General features: G+C 40.2%; 1 pseudogene; it reads right to left on the reverse strand.

The window, feature by feature from the left end:
• Positions 1 to 3,024: 3,024 nt before the first annotated feature.
• LOC124993430 (mitochondrial potassium channel-like) lies at positions 3,025 to 4,251 on the reverse strand (annotated as a pseudogene).
• Positions 4,252 to 6,923: the final 2,672 nt, after the last annotated feature.

The following is a 6,923-nucleotide window of genomic DNA, read 5'->3' on the forward strand; positions in this document are numbered from 1 at the left end:
GCAAATTAGTTGTATGTTAACACCCTGTAATGGTTGAATATTGTATTTGCTTACAATCTTCTCTCATATTTTGAGAGATTTGTATTTTTGTCCTAAAAACATACTTCTGAGCCTTAGCTTTGTTTCATAACAGCACACGTGAATAAATATCAGAAACTATTAAAAAGCCTTCTCTTTGGGGAATGGAGAGTTTCTTTAAGTCACTTTTAAGATAGCATTTACTGCCTTGTATTTTTCAGCCGTGTGATTTCCAATTTACTAATACAAGTTCTCTGATGAGCTGTCTGGGGGCCTCTAACCCTGTTCCTATCTTTAGCACTGCCCAGCTAGTTATTGGCCTTGCAGCATGGTACAGTGTTTTAAACAAACCTCCTCTGTTCATCCAGACTCCTTTAAAAGAGCTCTGAAACTGGTCCAGGCGCAGATGGCTGGGTTTGACCAGCGTTTCCAGTCTGCTATAACATCCACTGCTGTCACCATTTTCCACAGTGAGATAGATGGAGTGGAAAATAATATTAATCTTCAAGCACAGAATTCATGCATTATTACTCCCAGAGAACCAATCATTTAAAAACAATTTACCACCATAAACTAGGTGTCATTTTAGAGAAACATGAAATAAAACAGAAGAAATCTGTTTTCTGATGATTCAGTTGGTTGGTTCCAACAAAGCATTGCATTGGGCTGTCAATTTGCCTGTGTTTGATTTAGAAATATCATCAACCCGTATTGTACTTGAAAACAAACACAGGACACCAGGAGAAATCCACCCTTGAGATCCTTTTCTTTCTTGGTGGTCATCATTCATTGCCTAAATCATTTCCTGTTTTTTTTTTTTTTTTTTTTTTTTTTTTTTTTTTTTTTTTAAAGAAAGCATATTACTATTGTATTACATACCTGAGTAAAACTTAAAACTAGGTTACAAATTATTAAATTAATTCTATGGATAATTTTTATATTTTCTGTTTTTGATAAAGAAAGCTATGTCTGGAAGCCTTGAATATTGTCTTAGTCAGTTCAAGTTGCTATAACAAAATATGATGGACTTGATGGCTTAAAACCAAACATTTATTTTACACGGTTCTATAGGTTGGGAAGTCCAAGATCAAGGAGCTGGCAGGTTCAGTGTTTGCTGAGGTTCTACTTTCTGGTGTGTGGATGACTACCTTCTTGCTGTGTCCTCATGTGGCTGGGTTCATGAGTATCAGATGAGACACGAAGGGGCAGAGGGCAGTTCAAACTTCTGTACTTTTGTAATGAGGGAGAAAGAGGAGAAAATGCAAAAGAGATCAGTGTACACAAAGTTTCCCTAAAAGCTTTAAAAATGTTAAAATTTCACCTGCTACTAATGATTAAGATCTGTTAATAGTTTGTAAAAGATAGCAAAGTCTTTAAAAAATGGTATTAAGTGCATTTTGCTTTAGATTTCAAATTTAAATATTTTTTTTTCATTTCTTTAATACTCACCCCAGTGCTTGACACCTGGAAGGTGCTCAAAAATTTGTGTGTGGTGGGGCCTAGGGTGTTGCTCAGTAGTAATATAATTGTCTAGCATGTGTGAGTTCCTGGGTTCAATCTCCAGCACCAAAAAGAAAAAAAAAATTTTTTTGGGTTAATTGATGAACAACTATAAACCAGATACATTTATATGTTTTAATTTCCTTATAATTGTTGGCAACAAATTCTCTAAGAATTATGTTTCAGGGGTTTCAAGAAACCCACTTCTAAATACACACTTGCTAGGGAGATTCTGAAGTCCTTCTTTTGGCAGTAAGTCCTTTCCAAATAAGTTGATCACCTAAAAAAAAAAAATAATTTATGTCCAGAGATATTTTATTTGCTCCTTCTTCTTGACTATTTGCAAATGATTTAAAGAAGATGTGGCACTACATGGTAATTCAACTTTTGCTAGTCTATATTGGCTTCTGCCACCTAGAAATCTCTTAATTTGGCTGATTGGGTGGGTGGCTGTTCACTCAGTAAAGAAGCAACTTTCACAAGTGAAGAAAAACTTTTCTTTGGTTACTGGTACTGGTTCCTTACTACTTTCACTAGTGTTTCAAAACTCTAGCAGCCAACTTTGTTAGGTAACAATTCTTCATGAATTTCTTGTGTTTCTGCATGATTTGCATCAACTTTTATTTTCAATTATTCAAGTATGTATGACAAATATTATTGGAAGATAGTCATAGGGTCTCTCTCAGGTAGAGGGTAGATTTCTTTGCTATTCAAAATAATAAAGCTTATTTTTTCAATTTTTACAGCTATTTCTAACATTCAGATTCTCATCACCATATTTTTTGGACAATTAAAACAATGCCCTATCAGGATCCCTTGTGTCCAGTCTAACAGTAAACACTAAAATTAGTTTTTCAAACTTATTATACCCCTCCCATGCTTGAAACAAACCAAATAGAAAACAAAAGCTCTCAAACGCTGCAAATGTCCCTTGCCACCTACAGGAGTGCTTCTGAAATATTAACATGAGTAAGAATCACCTGGAAAGTCACAATAATTCAGATCCCCAGGGCTTGCCCCTGGAGATTTGATTCATTAGATTCATTAGATTTGATTCATTTGATTCATTAGATTTGGAATTAAGAACCTTAATTTTAATTTTATTTGATTTCTATTGCTTAAAAAACTTTATTGTATCATGGAGGCCCAATGCTTCAGTTTATTGCAAAACACCCATCAGAATTTATTCCCAAATTCCTCCTTTCCATCTTCAGCTCACACACTACAATTAATATCATGTATCTTTGCACATCCAGTCACTTTTTTTAAAAATTAAATAATACAAATTCTAAAACATTTTAATTGGACATTCACACAGTTGTGATAATTAATGTAAATGAGCATTGCCTACAAAGCAAAGTACATCTGCTGGTGAGTTGTGCAGATGAGGCTGAGACTCAGGCTGAGGCTGTGTATTGTCCCAAGACTCACTTCATCACTGGGATTCACTAATGAAAGCCACATTCACACCTACCCCCTTAGACCTTCAAGAGGCAGATCCAGGAGCTAGCTGGCCTTGAACAGCATGTAGAGCACAGGTAGTGTGGCTATAAATGTCACACAAGTGACCAGTGTGCTAGATGGTGTCCTGTTGCCTTGAACTTTTAGCCTCTGCTCCATGTCAGACAGGGCCAACACCACACTCTGCTGTTCCAGCAAGGAATTAGGCAGAGCCCCATCTGCTGGCTCCACCAAGCGTGGGTGTGCTGTGGCTTTTGCAAGCTGAACCACCCCAGCCATTTGGTTGCAAGTCTTTTCCAGGCCATCAAGCTGCTCTCGTAAACTCTTTAGACAGGAATGGACCTGCCGGGAATGACTGAGCTGCTCTTTCAAGGCAGCTGAAAGAACATCTGTGTCTCTGTTTCTGGTGGGGGAAGTACCTGCCAGTGACCCAGAGCCCTGGCCCTACCCAGCATGCACCAAGCTCCTCAGGTCTACCATGAGGTCTTGGAGGTCCCTCTGCTGGAGGGAGTAGCTAGACGCCTATTCACGGATAGCCTCCTGGAGACTCACAGGCCCTTTCTGTGCCTCCAGGAGTAAAGCCTTTAGCTCCTGTAGCCGAACACGGTTCATGTAGGTGGAGCCAGCCACACCAATCAGAGCTCCCAGGACTGACCCAATGAGGGACCAGTTCTTGGTCCTCTCGGCTCTTGCACGCTCCTTCTCATGACTCTCACGCACAGCTGCAGAAAAGAGGGAGAACTTCTCACGTTCAGAGTCTTCTGCATGCATGTAAGCCATGCAGAGCTTCTTCTCCTGCAGCATCCTGTGCTCCAGAGTAGCCAGTTCCAGGTACTGGTTATCTTCCCTAGAGACACGGTCCAAGCGGTCCCTCACCTCCTTCAGCTTAGCTTGCTGAACTTCCAAGTCTTCCCGAGCCTCTAGGACAAGCCCACGAGCCACCATGAACACTTTCTCAGCCTCAGTCACATTTCCCTGGGCCTCTTGAACCTCCCTAAGTCCAACAAACTCTTCATATCTGTCCCACCAAGTCTTGGCTGTAGAGGTTGCCCGCTGCTGAATGTTGTGCCCCAGGGCTCTTCCCAGGGCTGGGAGGCGGTGATACAGCCCAAGGGCTGCCTCCTCTTGTCGCTTCTCCCGGGGCTGGCTAGGGCCTGGGCTGCAGAGAGTCCTGGCCACCAAGAGGTCCCTTCCAAGGATACCCCTTTGAACCAGTATGTGGGGTACATCCATGATGTGCTGCATGGCAAACACAGGGCTACACCCCATCATCAGGTGATCTGAGTTGTGCCATGCTGACAAAGCCCCACAAAAACTCATGGAGACTCCCTGGGAAGTGGTGGAACTAGTCAACTGCACCGGAGCTGTAACCCAGACCGAGCGTCTGCCACTCAGTTGACCTCTCCCAGTCACTTTTCATAGAATGACCTCCTCTTATTGTTGTGGCAAACTCTACACATCATCTAGACTCAACTCAAATAATACCTCTCTATGAGATTATTCTCCACCTATTCACCAAAGAAGATTTTAAAATATTTATATTATTCTTTTAATTCCAGAAGCAAGATGTTCATTCATACTTTATGGATATCACTTAGTCCTGATTAAGAACCTACTTTTTTGTGATACTAGGATTGAACAGAGGGGAGCATAACAACTGAGTCACATCCCCAGTCTTCTTAATTTATTTTTTATTGTGAGACAGGGTCTCGCTAAGTTGCTTAGGGCCTCACTAAGTTGCTTAGGGTCTCAATAAATTGCTGAGACTGGCCTTCAACTTTCAATCTTCTTGCCGTAGCATCCCGAGTCACTGGAATTACAGGTGTGAGCAATCATGCCTGGCTGAACACCTACATTTATAAAAAGCCCGTCGGTAGCAGTTGGTTCATGCTGACATGTAGGATTAAGTCCACCTTTCTCGAGCGGGTCTTCAATGACAGCTGCATCTGATCTCAGCCTCTTCTCCTTTATGAAAGCCTTCTGCTCTTGACAAATGCTCATGCATTTTCTCCCAGGCACACACTGTGCCAAGAGTTTTTAAGTTGTAGCCAATGAATGACTCTTGAGAGGACACTTCAGTAGTTCAAAAACCGAGTGTATGCACACCTGGACTTAAATTTTTTTCCTTAAATTTCCTTTCTAATTTTTAGGAAATTGTTGTAAAAATCTTTTTGTTAAAATATAAAACTCTAGTGTTGTGATATTGTTTCATCTTGAATGCTTTGTACTGCAACAGATTATGAGCTGATAATTTATTGTTATCATGTCATAGCACCTAAGAGTTATTAACATGAATTAAAGCAAATGCACCCTGCCATTATGACTATTGATTTTTTAATTTTTGTTTTTGTTGGATATAACATGAAGTTGAATCTTATCAAAGAAAAGAATATATGACCATAAACATAGTAACTTGGAAAGCCTGCTTTCAACACTCCAGATTAGAAGGATATAGATTAACCACAAATATGAAAATACACACAGACTTTGATGTACCTTTCTTCGTCCTTTCTCAAGTAAGCCTATTTCTGTAATCTAGCAAAGGCTGTGATTCTAGGCAAAGAGCTAATAGGAAGTGTCTCAATGGAAGATGAGGAATCAGGACCTGATATTGTCTTCATCTCCTTCTCCTCACCTTTGGAGGGCACTTGTAATCTTAATTTACTCTAATTTCCTATGCTTGTCTGTAACATAATAGTGTTTCAAGACAATGAAACAATGCCAGGTTAATTTTAAGGTCCTCGATCTAGTCATTACTAACCAGTCACCGGCTTCCTATTCAGTAAGTGGGCAGAAGTCATGTGAAATGTTAGTTACTTAGAACTACATAGATCTGCATTGAACTACAAGACTGACTCTTACAAAGAAGTAATTTGCCCATGCTTCTGGGTAGCCTTTTCTGACTGTGATAGGTAGGTAGATGCTGACCCATAGGTATAGTGCAATGGTGTCAGAAAAGGATCAACAGAAGGAGGCCCAGACCATCAATGCTATCACAGCAGGGACTTTTGGCCGGCATTGAGAGAATTCAATTATCAAAGGGGTTTCTTGTCCCTAATATGTGGAAAGGCATGACAACCTCTGCTGAACCTTCTGCAGAAGCCCAGAACCTTTCTCAAGATGTGTACTTCTCATGTGTTGGTCCTCCTGGAAACCAGTCCCTTGACTTTCTCAGCTTCTTGTGCTCCATTCCATGATTTCTTTACCTCCTCTCTGGCATCAACTTGAATGTGAAACTCAGCTCTTTATTTTCTTTTAAAGATGCCCTCATTTTATATGGATCTAAAAAGAGACTTATTATCACATCCCTTCAAACAAAGTGAAATAGAATATTAGGCATCCTGTACTTAAAAATGTGTTGATATTTCTTCTACTCATCCTTCCTTTCTCTTCCATCCCATCCTTTCAGAAGAAAGCAGATAGTCACCTTCATCCCCAACAAACTTTCATTTCAAACCCCTTCTCTGTTCTTCCCAATAAACCTTCTTTCAAACTCTTTGTCACTATCTACAAACACACTTCCTTCCTCTCCTGAGCATAGGCCCTGCAGCAGTAACTTGGAACTCATGCCGTTATTAAGGGCCATCAAATTACTTTCTTAGGTTTAGATCGTAGAAGGTTGTTTCAGTGCTTTACCAAAGATGAGTGTCTGAATGCATGTGACTGAGTGACAGGTAGTTGAAATTGCTAAATGTTAAGGGCTCAGATAAGGTTTTGGTGCTCACGTTTCACTCTTATTCTTCCTTTGTTATATAGTTCTGGTTGAAGGCACTTTGCCTTTATGTTCTATAAAGATAGCTGGAAAGAAAACAACATGCCTAGTTTCTAAATGGGCGTAATTTCCAATGTACCAGTTATTGTCTGATAGTACTCAGGCCCATACTTCTGTATCACTGTGGCAGAAAGTCTGAGGACTACATTTCCCAGACTCCAACAACAGCTGA

This window comes from Sciurus carolinensis, chromosome 9, assembly GCF_902686445.1.
Source record: "Sciurus carolinensis chromosome 9, mSciCar1.2, whole genome shotgun sequence".
NCBI classification, from domain to species: domain Eukaryota; kingdom Metazoa; phylum Chordata; class Mammalia; order Rodentia; family Sciuridae; genus Sciurus; species Sciurus carolinensis.